Source organism: Etheostoma spectabile, chromosome 2 (assembly GCF_008692095.1).
Source record: "Etheostoma spectabile isolate EspeVRDwgs_2016 chromosome 2, UIUC_Espe_1.0, whole genome shotgun sequence".
Taxonomy (NCBI): Eukaryota; Metazoa; Chordata; class Actinopteri; order Perciformes; family Percidae; genus Etheostoma; species Etheostoma spectabile.
Window position 1 is genome coordinate 1,796,457 of NC_045734.1, and position 22,362 is coordinate 1,818,818.

A 22,362-nucleotide genomic window follows, 5' to 3' on the forward strand; every position below is an offset into this window, starting at 1 on the left:
AACACTAAACCAGCTGCTTCTGTGTTTAAAAATGGCAGGATCCTATGGAGGTGCGGTCTCTCGCCAGTAGCCTATGTAAATTACCCACAAGCCCCGCCCCCTTTATCCCTCCCCTCAGGCCCCTCCTCCCTATGCCAAAACAGTGACAGAAAGTTGAAACTGAAAACAGTGACATTGTAAAAATCTTGACAGCGTAAAAAAAAAAACTGTCACTGAAAAGACACGGACATCAAGAAAAAATTTACATTGACATTGAAAAACCTATCATGATGCAAACAAATGTCAAAGTGAAATAATATCATAGGATTATGAGATTATTACTTTTTGATGTTTGTGTTTTATCCTTCAGTTCAACAGTTTTCAATGCCGATATTTGTTGTTTCAATGCCAAATTTTATTTTCAATACCACAGGTTACTGTCACTGTTCTAGCTCCATAGGATAAGCCGAGTACTCGGCTGAAACGAGTATCCGGTACGGATAAAGCACTTTTGCCGAGTACAAGTATTATGCGAGTAATGCGAGTCAATATCTGTACTCGGATTCAATGAAATTCTCCATTGACTGTGTCTCCGTTCTGTGATAGGCTAGTCACAGTGCCAGTCACAACGCCTCTCCCTTACACTATTCTATGATAGGCTAGTCCCAGCGCCCCTCCCCTACACTATTCTGTGATTGGCTAGTCCCAGCGCCCCTCCCCTACACTATTCTGTGATTGGCTAGTCCCAGCGCCCCTCCCGACACAGACAGACTCCCGTTGCTGTGTGCCTCTCACTCGCACACGAGACACGGAGAAGTGAACAGTTCCCCCCTTCTGGTCCGCGGGGCTTTTTCTGTTAATATTTAGGGTTTCTTCAAGCTTCAGGTTTGTTTTATACTTCAGTTTGAACTAGTACCTAGTAACCAGGAGACTTCTGGTAACCGTGGGGTTTGTTCAGACATGGTGTTGGTAGAATGGGACTCAGGTTGCATCTCTGCCGTCGGAGGTTTTTTTTGTTTTTTTTAAACTGCCTGCTGGTTCTAACCAGTTTTTTTGAGAGTCTGAAACGTTCTTGCTGTGTTTTATAATAAATATAAAATGCAGTTGCGGTATAAATGAATAATATTACAAATTAAGATACACACACAAACACATTCAAACCCCCCCCCCCTGTCTCTCTCTCTCTCTCTCTCTCTCTCTCTCTCTCTCTCTCTCTCTCTCTCTCGCTCTCTCTCTCTCTCTATATATATATATATATATGTACAGTATATATATATCTCACTCACAGGCACAGACACTCACACATACCTGGTGGGAAAATAAAAAAGAACCAATAAAAAAAAAATTGATCACACTGATAATAGAAAAATTAAAAGTTAAAAAAATAAAGTTATATTATTGAGTATGAAAACTCTTGTTCATTACAATTTACTTAATAATTGCAACCACATTGCTGTATTTATTGTTGCAAAACTTGTTATATACTGTAGGCCTATATAGTTTGTTACCATGACAACACCATTGATCTGAAGCTTGATGCTGTCATGTAAATAGTTTTCTAATCAGCAATAAATATAACAATTTCTGATCAATTCATATCAATTGCATGCTTAAATAACATACCGGTTAAAGCCCTGCACATTTCAAGAGAACCTGAACCACGTCCGGGTTAAATCTGACCACTTCCGGTCTAGGCCCCGCCCACTCCGAGTAAATGTAAATGTAAATGTGCTGTATTTATATAGCGCTTTTCCAGTCTTAACAACTGCTCAAAGCGCTTTTACATCTACAGGAAACATTCACCATTCACACACATTCATACACTGTGGCCGGGGCTGCCGTACAAGGTGCCACCTGCTCATCAGATAAACACTCACACACATTCACACTCTGCTGCGCAGCACCGGGGGCAACTCGGGGTTCAGCGTCTTGCCCAAGGACACTTCGACAATGACTGCAGGGGTGGGGATCGAACCACCAACCTTCCGATTGGCAGGCAACCGCTCTACCACCGAGCCACAGCCGCCCACACATCCACATCCAGTACGGATCCGGATACAGATAATTCATGTGGTATACAGATACAGATACAGATAATGCTGTACTCGCTCATCCCTAGTCAAAACATAAACTCCCTTCAATAAAGGAAACAACAAACTTTGAGCTGGCACGCTACACGTTAACAATGGCAAGTTGTTAAGTAAATTTGGATCATTCATCAAGGCAGGCCTGCTTGGTTCTTTCAGGGAACAATTGCAAGGATTTAATAAGAATTTCCTCCCTAACTGGGACGTTTTGGGACTGTTGGGTGGGATTGTTTTGGACAAAGTACACACGGAGATACACTGCTACAAGCAAATAACATTGCATGTAGTTGAATAGCTCACATTACTGTATTGGGTGCGCAGTTAACTTTGTCTAGTATTGTGGTGTAGCCAGACGTTGAAGCATGGGCGACAAGAGACGAGACCAGAAGTGTAATGGAGGAATTGATGAGGAGGGAGAGCAGAGGGCAGGAGACAGATGGAAAAGGATTTTGAGGGAGAAAACTGTCAGTCAGGAATTGTGGGAGGTAGGGAAAGAAAGAAATGAGGGAAGACATACAGAAAGAGTTATTCTGCTCCTTTTTCTTGCAAGGTAGAAGCTGGTACCATAAATCCCCCAGGACCATCAAGGTACAAACACCACCAAGTAGGGGTGCGCGATATGGCCAAAATCTTCTACCACTGTATAGGCTTTGCAATTTTCATAACAGCAACTGTTCTGTAATTTCCATTAGGACATACTTTAAAATAACCACACTGTACTTCATCACATTGGATTATGTTCGTCTTTTATTTGGAACTTCCATACAAACAGGATTTACCTCAGCTAGCTAGGATTTACCTCATTTGCATTCCATCATTAACGTGTATCTCTAAGATTCAAAAGCCAACAAAAGTGAAGTTAAGAGGCTGAATGAATTTACGATGCGGCACGATTACATACAAAGCCAATGGAAATACGCAATTAAAGGAAATTCATCTGGGGCAAAGTGAGTTGAATGTGTCTCGAACTTGAGTGAAATATTCAGGCTTTATGAATCTGCTTCTTAAATGTATGAAGATGAGAGGAAAAATGAGAGACTGCAGGGGAATTTCAGAAGGAATCAGAGTTTCTGATTAGTTCTGAGTTCAGACTAATGTCTGTTCAGATGGTACATTGGCTTTTTGGTGTGTATATGTTCCAGCAGTCAACATTTGTGGAAAATTGGTGCGCTTCCTCTACCCATTAGAGGCAGTATGAATTTTGCAAACACAACATGGACATGTTATCGCCCTATAAATGTGTTATGATGAATGTGAAAGATTTAGCATTTACTTTGAGTTGGATTGTATGAATCTCAATCCAATTGTCACTTTCCTTTTAGCTTTGTTTTGGTCTCCACCAACTCCTGAGAAAGAATATCTGGCTTTTTGGTTGCTAAATGCTCATCTTTGATCACCAGGTAGTCCCTAACTTTGTCTGCTGTTTGGTTTTGGACAAGTAGTGAACAGTGGGTCTATTAAAAAAAATAGCTGCCCACTGTGGCTGTGGAATAACAATGGAGTTGTGGGCCGGAAAATCAAAAACAACAAGCTAAAAATATTTGTTAAGTTGATGGAAACTGCAGTATTAGTAATAATTCTTTGTATGTTCATCACTACGAGCGACACCTTAACATTACACAGTCATTTGATCCATTATTATAAAAAATATTGATTGGAGCAGCTAAAAGGAATTGTATTCACGAGGAACAGTATGATAAAAAATGGGCCAAATAGCCAAGATTGATACATTTTCATTAGACGGGATCTCCGCCAAGATGAAGAGCCTCGTATATTAGTTACATAACATTTACATAATCACACCAGTCATCATTAATACTTTAAATACACTCCAGCCTAATTAGGCATGAAACACCAAAGGTGACGTCCCTATAGTCTGTAGTCCCACACACAATTTAGAAGTTACACCTTTGACCTAAGATCTGAGCAGGTGCAGTGATTCAGAATATTCTTTTATTCACTTGTTCATCTCTTGAGCTGATAAGAATCAGAAACAGGTTTATTGCCAATAATGTGTTCACATACAGTACCAGAATAGTTTCTTGGGATTTTGGTGCACTACTGTCACAATATACTGTACGTAGTTAGAGAAAAGAAAAAAACACAAGTACGCATTCAAAATAAAGTTGCGAATCATACATATGAAAATATAAATTTACATTTGCTGTAGTATTTACAACGAGGATGGAGGACATGTCAACTGTGTTTTTGTTTATACCCATGAAGTTCCACCTACAGAATGGCTGCCAGAAATGCAAGCATGATACTTAACAGGCATAGCAGGTAGAGAGAGAATGACGTAAGAGAAAACAATGTGTCACCCAAACGGCAACTTCCGGGGCTCAAGAGTGAAGCCAATGCTGAAGTGCATTACATCTATTCTGGCTATCAGCAGACCAAACCAAGCTCAATAGATCTGTGATTGAGCGTTGGTCTGGGGAGACTGCTCTGTGTTTTCTCTGTACAAGAGGTGGGACCAACAGGCAAAGTTCAAATGACTCTGTAAGCAATTGGATGGTCCTTCAACCAATCAGACCAACGATCCGAGTGACGTAGAAGCGACAGTGGCCTCAACGGGTTTGCTGAGCTTCGGTCGCGTTCGGTGGCCGCCATGTTGAAATGAAGCTGCTTGGTTGCTTCTCTCATCATTTGCCAGAAGCACGCCAGGTGGATAAGCCAGTTTGTGATTGGTTCCAGCTAAATTTAAAAAGGATAATTAAATGTGCAGGTTTCCAGACCGAGCTGCAGGGAGAAATCAAATCGCTGGCAGAAACCTGCATTCTATCTAGTTTCTAGCAGGGGCGACTCCACTGGCTCCAAAATACTGTGAGTCTGTTTCTATAGAAATCTACTACTGACTCTGATGTATTATGTCAGTAAACATTTTCAAAATGAGTTTATGCTCTCATAAATAAATAATGTAAATTGTGGTCCCATTTATAGTAAAATAGGCAATTTATCAGGGGATGTCAATCAGGACAGAGACTTAGCAATGCTAAACATGGCCCTGTGGATATTAGAATAGCCATGAACTTGTTTTTGTTACATTTGTTGCAGAATAAGGACCAAAACACAGAGATGACAAGTAGGCAGGAGAGTATGTAGCTGAGGGTTTATTTAACAAAAAGAGTCCAAGGACACAAAGGGATAAAAATGCCAAAAACAGAATACAAAATCTCAAAAATCCAAAAGGTCAGGGAAAAAGAAAACCCACAGCAGGAACACAGACACTGGTAAGACTCACGAGGGGAAGACGGATCACAGGGAAGGAAACCGTGGAACACACCGTCTAGAAAACACAAACTCACAAACCAATCTGACAAGAGACCAAGAGAACACAGAGGTTAAATACAAGAGGTAATGAGGGAACAGATGATACATCAGGTGAATCACAAGACCGAGACCCAGACTATCAAAATAAAACAGGAAACAGAACATACAGACACTCAAGGGAACACAAGAGAGGCACAACACAAGACCCGGGAGGAAATAAGGACACAAACAGAAACCAAAGACAGAACCAAAAAAACAGAGAAGGAGGAACAGAAAACAAAGCAATATACCAAAATTATAACAGTTTTTGGGTGTTGTCTATGTTTTAATCTTAAACTTTGACCATCTCACTGTGTTTTCCCTATGCATCATAAATTAATTGCAATATTTTGCTCACCTAAAAATGTCTTGTTCAGCAATCTGCCAACCACCCTAGCCACCTTAGCTAGATAGCGCTAAGGTCAGCTGGTGACTTAAAGGAAAGTTGACATATTTTCAACAAGGTCTGTGTACTGCCATACATTCTGATGTACAGCACCAGTACCTGGTACCTGATAACTTGCCTCAGAAGGGTTGAAAATCAATGACTTTCTCCCATTTGCATTAAGCTTGGTGCAGCGCCATTGAAACCATTGAAACACTTGACCGCATCATCCTCCCCAGCTCTTCTCTTTTGTCCAAATATGGCCCCTCCAAACTCCAAAATAACAAGCTGGCGACAGCTAGAGCAACACTGCTCAACTAGCATATGTTGACAATTGTGTATGTGAGTTGCATGTGTGCCAATGTAAGAGGTTTGATCAGATGGTGCAACTGAATCTCATTGTATGTGACCGGCAGGTACAGTAAAGGGATATTATCTTATTTAGGCTACTCACTGATGTTTCGTGCATTATTTTTATAGTCTATGGTGTCTCCATAAAATTAATCTACAGTGTCTTATCTTTTTTCGAATGTCAGGCAAATGAATATTGGAGGTGTGAAGATAAACAAATGCGTGAAATATTGTCACTCTGTCTTTAGATCTGCTTGTTATTTCACACCTCTCATCTCTAATGGTCCCGGCTGTTCAAGTAAAGCTGTCTAGACACTTCAACACCATGAGTGAGATTGGTGTACGGTGCTTTGCACTGGTCAACTTTAGGTTCACACACAGATTCAAGTGAACCAAAGTATTGTCCGCAGGGCTGTTGTGGAGCCGTGCTGAGGGAGCGCCCGGCACAAGGGACACCACAGAGGCCAGCTGGGGTGAGCGGCCCGACATAAGCCCGGCTGGATCTGGTGCATCAAACCTCAGTGGCACAGCAATGGAGACAGCACCTTGGTCTGCATGCAGCGTCCCGACAGGAAGCACTTTGAAATGGAAGCGCTTGGCTTTTGGATGCCATTAATTTGCAGTGACAGTTTGGCTTTCATCAGCCACGGTGTGCATAAGAGAGGTCAACCTTATTATTACGCTCAGCTTTTTATTTTAGGAGCTTGGTAAAAAGGAAGGGGTTGAACTGTCTCTTTTTACATACATTTGGTTAAACAGAAGCTGGCAGTCAGCTGTAATTATACACCTAAGCCTGTGCATTATTTATGCCACCTTTTTAAAATCCATTAAAAGTCATTTGGTCTTCCTAAAACCTGTCATTATCGATTGACTTTACTGTAATAGCTGCTTTAAGCCCTCAAAGATTTTCTGCCGAGTGATTAAGGATGTAGGCACGGTTTGCAAGAGTGTGCAGCGAACACATTCTAATCGAGCCACTGTAGAACTCGCAAGCCCAAGTAGTATTTCACCAGGTGGTCAGCAGCTATGGCAGGGACTTGGATTCAGTCTGATTGGAGCGGATGGAGGTTTTACAACTGCGATCCCTCGGACGGAGCGCGCTGCTACACCTCAGTGGATGATTTGTACACTAATGAGGATGTACAAATGTTTTCAAAGCAGCAGCAACTCAATTTGAATCACATGAATCACCTGCGTTGCAAAGAAAGGCCCAGTGCCGACTTCACACTCTGACTTTTTATTCAAAACCCACACATGTAGACACCAAGCTCTCTCTCTCTCTCTCTCGCTCTCGCTCTCTGTCAAAGAGCTGCAGAAGAGCTTAAGTGAGACCGAGTAATCAATATTGACATCATTAGCATGGCCTTGCTAGAGCGCCTTTCTCAACATTCTGTGTTTCACATTTAACGTCATGAGCCTTTTAAAATGTATCGGGGGGGGCTTACTAATTCAAAAGCAAGCCCATCAGAATGTGAGGCCACCCACCAGCGCCGTGATCTAAAGCTAAATGGGCTCTCAATTGCATTAGTATGGGTTTAAACTGCGAAATGATTGAGTGTGAACTAAGTGCGGTGCATTTGAGGACAGCTGTAGGTGTAGGGGATAATGAAAACACATACACACGTTCTGTCTTTCTTTCAGTTAAAAGCTTTAACTTTTTTATATTAATGTTACAAAGCTAATTAAAGCGTAACTCTCACCAAAATGCAACCTTGGGTGTTTTTATGAATGTACACAAACAACGTTCTCAATCCTGAGTTCATGTGTAGAGCCCCTGGTGATACTTGGAGCAAAGTCTCATGTTGTGTCGAGCCCTCTTAAAGTTTCAAAAATATATAAAAAATAGTGATTTTGATGCTATCATAGTAGCGCCCCTAGCTGTCCCTTTCAAAAGGCCATTTGACCCAAAAACAAGAATACGGTAACTCTTGTTGAAGACCCCTGGCTTAAATAGTCACAAGCCAAAAACAATGATGTCATGAGTGAACCCCCAAAGGCCTCATATGTTATCACCTCAGAGTCTCTCCAGTCTCACGCCACTCGTATTAGCAAACTTTCAACATCATCCTTCACCCTCGATTTCCCTTCATGTCCCTGGTTTACTTCAAACTGCGCTCTGAATCAAACTGTGCTTTGTTTCAGGCGGCAGATGAAGCGTAATCGGGCAGGGGTTCAGAGATGACAGCGTATGTAGCAGCCACCCCAACAGAGTCCTGGCTGATAGGATGGGGGGTGGGGGGGACTCCCATGGTACCAGCAGATGGCTGAGAGGTTGACCAAGTATGGCGATTCAAGCTGCTGCTATTATCCAAGGTGGGCCAGCTTCCTCCCGCCAGCAGGTCGCCCCTTTCATCATGCACTCGCTCTCCTAAACTAATGTCTCCTGTGTGTATCAGCTGTGATGTTGCATAGCTGCTGTGGGAGGAGAAATCCGGAGAATGTTTGAGTGATGCTTACAATTTTGGGACTAGCACTTTATTGCGAATGAAAATGAGGCAAGCAAGTAAATCTGGAAATGATGAAGAGCGCTCGGGAGCCTAGCAACAAGGGCTAAATCTTTCAAAAGATTGCCATATCTGTGGTTGGTAGATGATGAATGTGGAATGTTAAAAGAAACTAAGAGTATAATAAAATCATATGTGCAATGGGGCTGCATTTGTATCTGTTTTTGTATGTGATAATGCGTCTTAATAACTGTGTTTGTGTGTGTGCGTGTGTGTGTGCGTGTGTGTGTGTGTGTGCGTGTGTGTGTGCGTGTGTGTGTGTGTGCCAACGGTGGTGATTAAATTGGAGAACAATAACAGCAGAAATCTTTCAATTACTTTCCACAGGCCAAACAATTGGGCATCCTGGCAGATACAAATCAATATTTGGGTAAATGAGTAACTGCTAACTTCTTCCTGCCAGGGAAAGGCCAGAAAACACACGGGGCCGTGGAGGTTAGCCTTCAATTTCATTACTTAAAATCTGATTAGAGAGCTATTACCATGTAAGGAGCCACAGATGATACACACACACACAAGCACAGCTCAAGCAGACATTTTCAGCAGCATGTTTGCCTCTGTAAGAGTCCGTAATGAGGGCCAGCCACATATCACTGTTCAATCTTGCACGGCACAGTTTCTATTAGAAGCCAGACAAATGATGAAATGGGAAAGGTCAGCCCATTCTATGGCTCATTGATTGTCTGATTTTCTACCTAAGTTGCCTCTGTGTCCCCTCGTCTGACTTTACGATCTGAAGCATGGTCCGCCACCTGTCGGCAGCCTGCGCAGACCGCTGCCGATCATGAAGATGATCTGCAGTTCCACGCGCATGCATACACACTCAAAGCAGAAACACGTGTACATCAAGATAGATCGCTGCAAAAACATACAGTAATTTTTCCACTTATGTAATATAGTACTACATTGTCCAATCTTACTGTTCCCTCTGCGGGTTTTCTCTATCTTGTCCAAATAATAATAATACATTGTATTTGTAATAGCACTTTTCATTGAAAACTCAATCCCAAAGTGCTACAGGAGTTTAAGAAGAGGGTAAAAACCGAGATAAACCAAAGAAATAAAGATAAACAACTTAAGAAAAAAATAAGGATTTACACAGGAAGAGGATTAAAACGCGGGATGGTGACAAAGACGGGACACTGGGGCACGGACCGCTACGCGCAGGGCGTTGTCCCCGTGCGCAGGGACACAATCTGGGGGACGAAACAACGGGACGGTATTGGTTAGGAAGAAAATAACACAGAAAGGAACTGCAATCCTGTGTTGTTTGACACAACATCCATACATAAATAATAATGTACATGCATCGTATTGACATTTTTCAAAGATCAGGAAAATTGTATTATTCCCCCAGGGGCAATTTGATGTACAGCCAGCAGTACTAAGGACACCAGACAAGCAATGGAAGAATCACAACAACAAGTCATATAGATGAATAAAGCATAAAACTACCTGTTTAAGAGGCCAGTGGCTGTTGGGATAAATGACATTTTGAGCCTATTTTTCATTCATTGTGCCAATTTTATTTTCAGTGTTCTCATGTCATTCTGGATAGATAAAGGATGTATCCAGGTTGTTGATCAAATATTAGTGCATCCTCTTTGAAGGCAACAGTAACGTTGTTGTTCAGATATTTGATAACACAATTGCTAAAAAAGCCACAAGCCCCCAAAGCTGTACCTCCACTAATTCAAGGAATGAGTAAGAACATGTTTTGTACGTTCGGACCAGTAAGTCTCACCATCGGGCAAATAAAACATATCAGACACTTGGAGGGCTAAAAAAGCCTTAATGCCAAGCCCGGCTTTAACACAAATATGTTTTGCACCATGGACACTTGTTAATTCAAGTGATTCTGAAACCAGCATTCCTTATTTTAATGTCATATTAACTGTTTAAATGTATATTTAAACAGTTGAAACCTTGACTGAGGTAAAACAAAAAGTGCCTGTTAGCAGGTACCAGGGTCTTTTTTTAGTAATGGAAAACCAAAAGAGGCAAGTAGTAGTCGGTACCATGTATTGGAATGGAAAAACACCAGTACTGTTAATGGTTTGCTATTCAGAATCCTTTTTATCATAAATCACATTGTTTAATGGGCATTCCTTCCATAATGATGTGGCCGTCCAGTAAGTGCTGACGGTTTCTGCTGTTTATTGAAATTTAGTACTGACAGGGAAATTATCACTAGCATAATAGTCTTGCATATTCCTTTGTGCACTGTTAGGATCTCTTGGCTGACTGCTGGCTTGTAAGATACTGACACAAAGAGCAAACAAAGTCTCTTTTCTACATAAAGTTTCTGTCCTTTCTAAAGAAAGTCACCAGATTTGTCACTAGTTGCTAAGGGGGTCTGAACCGTCTTCTAGCAACAGAGTCTCTAAGTTGGCTGCTAAACTAAAATAAAACAAAAGAACAGAGTGTGTAACAGAGAGTGTAACATCAGCTCTTCACCCCCACATTTAACCTATTGGCGTGGATTAGCTAGAGCCACACCATCACACTTGTTGTCCAGGGGCAAAGCCAGACATTGTTTATATCATTTTCAAGACATCTTTGTTAAAAGAATGCCTAAAACTCTGTGCATCATTTGGGGAAAAAATATGAAAAAAATCTTCCTGTAGAGCCTACATCCAATTGTGTATCTAGTTGTTTCCAAACTGTCTTCATTATTCTGAAACCAAAACACAACTAATGTTGAGGATGACTCATTTTCACACCTTCAGCATTACAGGTGTGAGAAAAACGTCCTCTGTTTTCTTTTTTTTTTTAACCAACCCCAATCGTCTTGGGTGGCAGTAAGCACCAGACGGAGCCGCGATGCCTCTGCAGAATAATCTCAGGAAGGAAGTTGTTGTGGTGGAACATGGTTACATTCAAAGTAGTTTTAGTTGTGCGATAGAAAACTCTTATTGGACAGATAGTCTAGCTAGCTGTCTGGATTTACCCTGCAGAGATCTGAGGACCAGGTAACCATAGTCCTCAGAAACCTCCTCATAGAGGTGACTGCTTTCTCAAACCGATGGCTCCGTTCTCTTAGTTTAAATATCAGGAACACGTTTCAATACACATTCTCTGGCACTTTGTTCTAGCATCAGCCCCAGAATCTGACATACAGTAATAGAACAACGGGGAAACTCAATGCAGCTTAGTGACGTGGATGCTTAGTGAGGCTGCTATTAACTAAGCCTGTCATCTCCCAATCTTGATTTGCATTGTGTAGACATGCGAAATCGGCAAACTTGTCTATTTCTGTATTTTCAGCGTAATTGTAACATTTAAAGATATAGTTAAAAACAATGAACTGAACAATCTGAAGTTTGTTCTGTTTATATTTTCCGTCCTGTGTAGCTTTGCTAGCGTCTTTGATCAACCAAATCTAGCGTTAGGAACAGCAACGTCTCTCCGCCGGTCTGACTGACTGATAGTTTGGGAGGTGTCATTTTCTTCAGTCAGTGACCCACCAGCTAAATTAGATCTTCAACCATTAGAGAAAGTGTTGACATATGAAAGCATCGACCAAGCATTTTAGATGAATGAGATGAGAGTATTTCTAGGCGTGCTTTGTCCAGGAGGTGAGGATTTTTGACAAGAGGGTGTTGCTGTGTAGGAGGATGCGGCCAAGCCAGGGTTGATTATGGTTACAGTGGTGCTAAAGGGGGACATATGCCGATTTTCAACCCTTCTGAAGCAAGCCATCCAGCAGAGATTAAGCAGCTGGTAAACTCAGACGTCCGGGTACAGCCGCCATTCATCTGCATGTACGGCAGTACAGGGAATCTGCAAACCTCATCTTAAAAAACCAGCTAAAGCTAACGTCAGCTAGCTAGCTTGGTTGGCAGAATGCCGAATAAGACATTCTTAGGCAACAAAAATGTTTGATGAAGTGAAAACACAGTGAGAGGGTAAAGGTTTAACCCTCCGGTTGTTCTGGGTGATATTTGACCCATTTTCGAAAAGTTTCTATATAAAAAATAGACAAAAATAAATTACACAAACGTCAAAAGGCAGAGAAAAAAAATCAACAAACGAAAAACTTTGATAAAAGCTTCACAAACGTTGAAAAAAGCAACAAATGTGTCGACAAAACAACCAAAACGTTGAAAAAAAATTCTAGCTAGCATTGCTAGGCCTCTGTCCTGATTGACAGGTTGGCGTGCAGCCACGCCCCTAAAACATCCCGTAATGTATCATTCATTTTTAAATAAATGGCACCATCATTTGTAAATGAAAGTCATGCTGCATTGAAGAAGACTTGAAAGCACGGATTAAGGCTATAGACTGATGAACTATGAAAATGGAAGGAGAGGCATTTCTCATAGACTTCTATTTTTGGAACCACTGGAGTCGCCCCCTGCTGGAATCGAGACAGAATGCAGGTTCGGCGATGGCTTCAGACCCGAGAGTCACAAGGGAAGGAGTTTGGTGAATAAATCGAGAATGATTAACACAATAATGTGTGAAGGAAATTGATAGAAATGTCAAACATTTTCAGACTTTAATGAATACGTTTTTAAAAATGCAAAGCCATCTCTGCATTACAAAGTTGCAGCACAGTGTGGAGTTCATTAAATCAGTTGTACGACTGGTTCATCTAACTTTATAGCATGACAAATTGTTTTCCCCCGTTTGTTTTCCAATTATTGTGGAAATTAGTCACAACTGTTGCTGGCGGCCCCTGTTACACAATAGAACAATGGAGCTGAAAAGCAAAGAAATGTCTTTGTGAGTGTAAAATTGCTATTTAATCCAATTCCTACTTTGGCTGTGACAGGCATTTAATTACAACTGTGATTTTTACGTCAAAATCCAAATGTTGTTTGCATCAATTGGTAGATAAAGGCTTCAATCTGCGTCAGTCACTTTGTAAGCTCAATGTGTAAGCAAACACACAGACCACTGTTCTCCATTTGATATTGTATTACTAATACGACCACATCCAACAAAGCCAACAATTGGGTATTATATTGGGAATTAGCCGCATTACAAATAAATTAAGAAAAATTCACCCATTTTTCTCTCTCTTTCTTCAATTTTTAGTTGCTGGAGGCCTAAACGCTGCTTACTTCATATTAGCATTGCAAAGGCCTGGATGGAAGCTTGTTTAGCTAAAGCGGCGCCGGGGGGGGGGGGGGGGTCCACATTTAATTAAGCTTGGTAATAAATTATCAAAGACTCAGAATGTGTCCACCTCTGGGCATGGGTACATGTATACAAGTTTTTCTGCAGCTACAGTAACTACAGATATACTTCACAAGCACATCCTGCACACCTGCGGTATTTTAAATAAAAATCCATTTAAATAGAGTTCGGCTCATTTTTTTCCACACTGAGCACTCTAATGACCACTGTGAGATTGCCTATGGCGTTGAAAACTGAACAAAAATGTTAATTAAGTTTTTATTTTTTTATTTGCTCAGTCTTTATTCAAATGTTTTCATGATGAAAATGGGGATTGCAAATGTAGCCACTATAATTCTTTATGGTTTAGCTGGTAATTAGGTGAAGGTAGTGGTGGTGGGGGGACCCTAATTATTTATTTAGGGGGAACTTGCCTGAACTCACAACTACTCTGTGAGGGAGAAATTATTTGTGGAGCCCTAAAAAGAAAAGACCTCTGTGGGGCAAGCAATGGATGCAAGTGGAGAAGCGGAACTGCTGGACGTGGTGGCAGCGGTACTGTGAGGACAACAGAAAACGAGGACAGACAGAGGGAGAAAAAAAAGAAGAACTGCTGCCTCAACATGGACCACAAGACTACATCCACAAAGGTCTGCCAGTGGTTGAGAGATACTCAAATAATAACAAATAAAAAGAAAGTGAGAGAGTAAGAGATGTGAGAGACAATGACAGGGTTGAGAGAGGTGGAATAGAACGAAATGGGGAACGAGACAGAGCGAGACAGAAGTGGAAAACATGAAGGACTACAAGAGAAACTAGAGCTGCAAGCAGCTCTGACGGGGTCCTAGCCCTCCCCGCGCCAGTCACCCCAGACGACCTGCAGAGTCTGGGGTAGCAAACCAAAAGTGAAACGTTGGTGAAGCATTTTTTGGGGGTTTAACAGGCCACGCCCACTTTGACCAATGAGGTTGGCCCTAGATCAGAGACCTTCAACAGGGGTCCGTGACTCCTAGGGCATCCTCGGGGGGGGCACAACACTGCATGTCGAAAATATTTTAGTTTTTTTGAGTATTTCTTTTTTTTAATTTAAATATCTTCAAATATTATATTATTTTGATTCAACTTATTAATAGCAAAGATAAATTGGCCTACCCGTGATTTTATTTTTAATTTACACAGGTAGCTACTAAGGTAGTTATGGTAGTTAAGGTCTGTATAAAAGAGACTTCAGATACATACTTTTAAAAGAGACTTTTGCAATTTTTATATTTGGATTATAAGTGAAAACCCAGGACATAATTTCCATATGCTTGTATGAATTTGTTGTGCTACCACTGTATCTTACAACCTGTTTACAAAAGATGCAGTCAGGTAATCTCTTTGATCAAACCACAGCGGTGCATACTGGAGAGAAATAATATCAATCTTATTACACTTAATCAATATCGATACCAGCGTTGGTATCGATATTTGGATCAATCCGCCCACCGCTAGTGGAGAGAGGTGGTACAGAAAGAAATGGAGAACAGGACAGACAGGGACAGAAGTGAAAATCATGCTGGACTACACTTCAAGAGAAGAGAGAAAGAAAAACAAGAAGAAAAGTATGTGTCTGGGTTCAGAGTGGGAGAGAGAAAGAGATAATTTGACTGAAAACAAAAGTAGTAGGGAGAATAGAATAATCTAACAGAATGGGCAGAGAAAGAGAAGAAAGTCAGTGAAGACTTTGAGCTTTCTGTCCCCCCTCTGATGGAACTTGGATAGTTGGATCTTCACCAACATGTGTCCTCCACACACTCTTCTTCATGCTTGGACTGGGGGGTTGCTGAGTGAGAGCATGAGTTGTCATTATTGAGCAGTCTTTTCAAAATATGCCACCCGTTCTGCTGGCTGTTTCATAACCATACAGTCGATATTGCTGAAAAGACAACTGTCCCAGCCAATTGTATCAATTGTAGCTAGCTTATTTGGCTAATGTTAGCTTTAGGAATTAGGTATAGATTCTGTCCCTGGCTGGCTTTTTACAGTTTTTCTCAATCGCTTGGGTGCGTTTTTCACATCATCCCTAACATGTGCAAAATAATAAGTGTATTTCTCAGAACAATTTGTACAAACTCCAATATATAATAGATATGTTTATAAAGCTACAGTGGGGCACAAAAGTTTGGGCACCCCATGTAAAAATGTGTATTAACGTGCATAAAGAAGCCAAGAAAAGATGGAAAAATCTCCAAAAGGCATCAAATGACAGATTAGACATTTGTATAAAATGTCAAAAAAAAGTTAGATTTTATTTCCATCATTTACACTTTCAAAATAACAGAAAACAAAAAAATGGCATCTGCAAATGTTTGGGCACCCTGCAGAGTTTCTAGCATGCACCGCCCCCTTTGGAAAGCTGAGACCTGACAGTGTCATGGATTGTTCTCAAGCATAATGTACATTTCCGCAGCACTTATTCCACAAATAGTCATGTCCTACTCACAAATCCACTGTTACACTGGGGCTTGAATGTTTGGGCACCCCTTGTAAAAAATTGTATTATTGTGCATAAAGAAGACAAGAAAAGATGGAAAAATGTATTTCCAAAAGGCCTCAAATGCCAGATTAGACATTTATATAATATGTCACAAAAAGTTAGATTTTATTTCCATCATTTACACTTTCAAAATAACAAAAAAATGGCGTCTGTGTGGGCACCCTGCAGAGTTTCTAGCATGCACAGCCCCCTTTGGAAAGTTGAGACCTGACAGTGTCATGGATTGTTCTCAATCATCGTCTGGAAAGACCCGTTGATGTCAATCTTAAGGTTTTACATGCCCAGACTCATCTGACCTTGCCCCAACCATCAGCACCATGGCTTCTTCTAAGCAGTTGTCTAGAAAACTGAAACTGAAAATATTTGACGCTCGCAAAGAAGGAGAAGGCTATAAGAAGATAGCAAAGGGTTTCAGATGCCAATATCCTCTGTTCGGAATGTAATTAAGAAATGGCCGTCATCAAGAACAGTGGAAGTTAAAGTAAGATCTGGAAGACCAAGAAAGATATCAGACAGAACAGCTGGCAGGATTGTGAGAAAAGCAAGTCCAAAGCCACGTTTGACTCCACGATCCATCCAGAAAGACCTGGCAGACACTGTTGTGCCACACAATTCCACTATAAAGAGATACTAGTACAGATATGGTCTTCATGGAAGAGTCATCAAAAGAAAACCTCTTCTACGTCCTCACCACAAAAATCAGCGTTTGAAGTTTGCAAATAAACATATGGATAAGCCAGATGCATTGTGGGAACAAGTTCTGTAGACCGTTGAGGTTAAAATAGAACTTTTGGGAATAAGCAAAGGTATGTTTGGAGAAGAAAGGGCACAGAATTTAGAAGAACCTCTGTCCAACTGTCAAGAAGGGGGGGGGGGGGGGGAAATCAATCATGCGTTGGGATTGTATTGCAACCAGTGACACAGGGAACATTTCACGACTAGAAGGAAAAATGGATTTAATAAAATTTCAGCAAATTTTGGATGCCAACTTGATGCAATCTGCGAAAAAGCTGAAGTTAAAGAGAAGATGGCTTCTACAAATGGATAATGATCCTAAACACACTTCAAAATCCACGGTGGATTACATCAAGAGGAGTAAACTGAAGGTTTTGGCATGGCCTTCACAATCTCCTGACCTCAACATAATTGAAAATCAATGGATAGACATGAAAAGAGCATTGTGACATATTCTACGAATGTCTAATCTTTCATTCGATGCCTTTTGGAGATTTTTCCATCTTTTCTTGGCTTCTTTATGCACATTAATACAATTTTTTACCTGGGGTCCCCAAAATTTCGAGCCCCACTGTAGTCAGTCACTAAAAATCCTGCATCTTTCAAAAGTAAATAGTAATGTCGATGATCATGTCAGTGTCATGACAATGATAAGTCATTGTTCACAAATAAGGTCTTCAAAATGTTTAGGCATGTTGTCAAGGTAACTGTGTACTTTGACAATATTACCTGATGTAAACTTAGGCTACAGTTTGGATGACAGTTACTGTATTGAAAATGCACAGGGCTGCACTTCCATGGCATCTATCAATTTCAACAGTACTATTTACATACTACTGCACGTGGGTTATTGATTGAAAGAGACTGATAGGATTGTGTTTTTCCACAGCTTTTACTAGTGCTACTTTATGAAAGGAAAAAAACAAAATAATTTAAAGTGAGAAAAAGACAAGAGACACAAAGGGGCACAAAGATCAAAAAAACTAAATTAAAGAAACACAGGAAACACCCCTAAGGCAAAACTTTGTCTGCAGCACTGTTTGTCTGTCGGCCCACATATTCTCTTCCACATCACACCGGATATTTTCCCTTGAAATATAACGTGGAAAGAATCTTTTGGAATGCCATATCCATCCTCTGCAGGCGTCTACTGTGATGTCCTCACATACTGCCTACATTGTGCCATCTGTGTGTGTGGCTGACGATTGTACACCTTACACTTCCATGCTGAAAAGAACTCCTTAAATGTGTTAAGGAATGGTGAGGTGGGAGGAATTCTATGATGTTTGATCGATACTCAAACTATCACAAATGACCACATACTTTGGAAAATCCTCTGTGAAGAGACCCCTCTCATCAGCAGCGTTGAGAGCCCTGTAGAGAGTCTCTATATAGTTGAGTAGATGCTGGCTGTTGTATGGCCCTATAAGAGGGATATGGGTAAGGATATGGTCTGAAATAGCAGCACACATGGTGATATTTCTCCCTGTTGGCCTGGCATATCCACAGTAGCTCTGTCACCGATAATATTCCGACCCCGCCTTCTGCATTTAGTCAGGTTGAAGCCAGCCTCATCCACGTATACAAAGTTGTGAAAGTTGATTCCAACTCCATTATACACTATAATACAGAACACACAGTTTGTTTTGGTAAGGAAGAGTGACATAAAAGGTCCATAAATTGCATGTTCCTTCCACAGCAATGGAAATGTATGCAATTTATGCTTACTGTACTGTGTATCACTATAAAATGTTGCTGTAAAGTAGTTACATAGATATGTTTTACCTCTACGTACTGGTACCGTAACTCTGTCCTCATTCCCTTGGAATGGTACACGATACAGCTGTTTCATACTCTGGTTTATATGCAGCACCCTGTCAATGGTTGAGATGCTAACCGTACGGATGTTTTCAAAGATATCGGTGTCTTCTAGAATGGTCCTTTGTATTTCCCTGAGTCTCATGGCATTCCTTTCTCGGACCATGGTGCAAATAGTTTTCTCCTGTCGAGGTGTGAAAAGGCGTCCTCTGCCACCTGTTTGAGGTAATCTTGCAGTCCTATGCGGGGATAAATACAGTGATGCATTGCACGATTTCACAAAACAAATAGAAAAAAACTATGCAAACACACATTTTACTGTAAAACATACAGGTGGATGCATGTAAGGTGCAGTATGTATCTCTATAGAGTATATTTCTGTATGCTATGAAATACAAGTGGACTACTGTAATACGAAGCACTGTAGGAAGTATACAGTAAACTGCTTATATACAGTAACAGTGCACTGTACATTGGTGGACATACCTGTTCACTCTTCAAAACGTTTGAACTATTGAGGACACGGTGGATCTCCCAACATTTGGCTGCACCCTTCGACCTACCTTAGCCATTGTAAGGCCATGATTGACAACATGTCTTCTATCTCCTCCTGTGCACTGGCTTATCTCCTCAAGGACAAGGCCGAATGAACTGAGCTTTGAACAACATAGACAGTCTGACGCTTCACATTCATGCACACAACTCATTATCTTACACACACACCATACACCCCCCCGATCCCGCTCTGCATCCGTCTGACTGCCTCAGTTTCTTGTGTTTTCTCCCACCCTCCCAAGCCACCTCAAAAAATTCTTTATGTGACCACATGAACTGTGTTGTCTTGTGCATTATGTTGTAGATGTTGTTGTGTATTGTATATTATGTTGCTGTCTGCATTGTTTCTTTTTGAGAAAGCGTGTGATGGCGCTGTTCCATAGCTGCCGCCCGGAGGCTTGCTCCAACCTAAGACAAATTCCTCGTACGTGTCCTCATACCTGGCAAATAAAGCTGATTTTTATTCTGATTCTGATTCTGATGGTCTACATTGGTGGCCCTTATTTCATTAGATACGCGCCTATGTCCTTTTCTGCCCCTTCCTCTGTTTTGCCTTCCACCACATATCCTTGCTCCTCATGGCTGTTGACCCTGTTCGTTTTCTGGTCCATCTGTTATGGGAAAATTGCAGCTCTGTTTTGTGGTCTGTCTATATATGCTTGCCAATAGATTGTTCATGAGATGCATCTTTGAGCAGTTTAGACAACTGATTGAATATTGGTTGAACTAACACTTTACATTCCTTCACGAGCGAGGGTCAATTTCATCTGCACGATTCGTCAGTTCAAGTTTTTGTACAAAAGGTCTAATAGAAATGTTTAAAACTATGCTTGACAGTTTATGACAACTAGTTCAATAACAATTTTCCATGTAATTATGCAAGGAACTAATGCCGGCATATCATCTACAGTCCCTGACAAAAGTCTTGTCGCTTGTGTACAAATTGATGTGAAGTGCCGCTGAAATATATTTCTAATCAAGATTTATTTACAAGAAATGGTTCATTTTAATCCCAACAGCTTTTGTAATAATGTTTCAGTGCAAAACAAAACTGTCAAAAAGTATTCTAATATTCACAGCTTGGTAAAGCCCATTGAGTCAATTTTTGCAAAGACATAAGTGTTGTCGCCTTGTCATGTGAGCTTCACCTGTGACTAATAATGGATCAATTAGGTCTCAGGTGTGTATAAAAACAACCCCAGTACACTAGACCTTCACATCAACTGCAACTAGACCTCTGCAAACATGCCTAAGATTCACCCTGAGACTAAAGTTTTGATTATCAAGAGGCTGAAGACCAGATCCACTGCTGATGTGGCAGACACCTTCAATGTGGCTCAGCGTCAAGTACAGAGGATTAAAAAAAAATTGGAAGACACTGGAGATGTTTTTGACAAGCCCAGGTCAGGCAGACCCCGCAAGACAACTGCTCGAGAAGACGGTTTGTTGGCTCGAAAATCCAAGGCCAGCCCATTTTCCACTGCAGCAGAGCTCCACCAGACCTGGTCCCCTGAAGTCCCTGTGTCAACCTGAACAGTTTGTCGGATTCTGTCTCAAAATGGCCTCCATGGTTGAATCAGTGCCCAGAAGCCAGCACTAAACAAAAGACAATTGAAAAACCGTGTGGCATTTGCCAAGGCCCACAGCCTGCTAAAAGGATGGACGCTGGAGAAGTGGAAGAAAGTGGATTTTTCAGATTAATCTTCTGTTGAATTACACCACAGTTGCCGCAAATATTGCAGGAGACCTACTGGAGCCCGCATGGATCCAAGATTCACCCAGAAAACAGTGAAGTTTGGTGGCAGAAAAATCATGGTCTGGGGTAACATCCAGTATGGGGGTGTGCGAGAGATCTGCAGGGTGGAAGGCAGCATCAATAGTCTCAAATACCAAGAAATCTTAGCTACCTCTTATATTCCCAACCATAAAAGAGGCCAAATTCTGCAGCAGGATGGTGCTCCATCGCATACTTCCATCTCCACTTCAAAGTTCCTCAAGGCGAAGAAGATCAAGATGCTCCAGGATTGGCCGGCCCAGTCCCCAGACATGAACATCATTGAGCATATGTGGGGTAGGATGAAAGAGGAAGCATGGAAGACCAAACCAAAGAATATTGATGAACTCTGGGAGGCATGCAAGACTGCTTTCCTAGCTATTCCTGATGACTTCATCAATACATTGTATGAATCCTTGCCAAACCGCATGGATGCAGTCCTTCAAGCTCATGGAAGTCATACAAGATATTAAATTTGGATCTCACAGCACCGCTATTTAATTTGCTGACATATTTTAGTATTTGTAGTAAATTTGTTCAATTTCTGTATAGGCGACAAAACTTTTGTCTTGCCAAAATTTGACCTTTCTGTCTTGTTTAAATAATAAATCTTGTTTCAGTAAAACTAATTTATTTCAGTGCATTGAACATCATTTGGGAGGGTTTTAGCTTTTCATATGAGCTATTTCTGACACCAATTGATTAAATAAAAGTCAGGTTAATATTAGGTGTTTCTACAAAATAGATAAGCGACAAGACTTTTGTCAGGGAGTGTATACAGTAAGGACTCTTTGACCTGCCATTTTGACGTCTGACTTTCCTGCTTTCACGTTTTTTTGTAGTTGGACATAATTTGAATTGCTTAAAATTTGAACGAGGATAGTGCTTTGGCCGCTTACCCCCAATGTCCCTCGCCTTGCAAGTCTGTTTGTTTCAGGAAACAAGAGAAAACTTCAAGCTAGCAAGCTACATGCTAAAAACGACAAGATTTGAAGAAAGTTTTGACGGTGCAACAAGGCAGGGCTTGCTGGATTCTTTCAGGGAATGATTGTAAAGACTTACAAAGAATATGTTGCGGCATATACTGTCCAACTGGGACATTTTGGGACAGATTGCTGTGGACAAAGTAACTTTACAAAGTGCAAATGTAGTTCAACGATGTATCCAGAAAGTTATAGTATTTGTTTGGACGAACTAGA

General features: G+C 41.0%; 1 long non-coding RNA gene across 1 annotated transcript; it reads left to right on the top strand.

The window, feature by feature from the left end:
• The first annotated feature begins 591 nt into the window (after positions 1 to 591).
• On the top strand, positions 592 to 12,830 carry LOC116695646 (uncharacterized). The gene is made up of 3 exons (XR_004333507.1): positions 592 to 601; positions 3,516 to 3,518; positions 12,739 to 12,830. It is a non-coding gene; the product is annotated as an uncharacterized LOC116695646 (long non-coding RNA).
• The last annotated feature ends 9,532 nt before the right edge of the window (positions 12,831 to 22,362 follow it).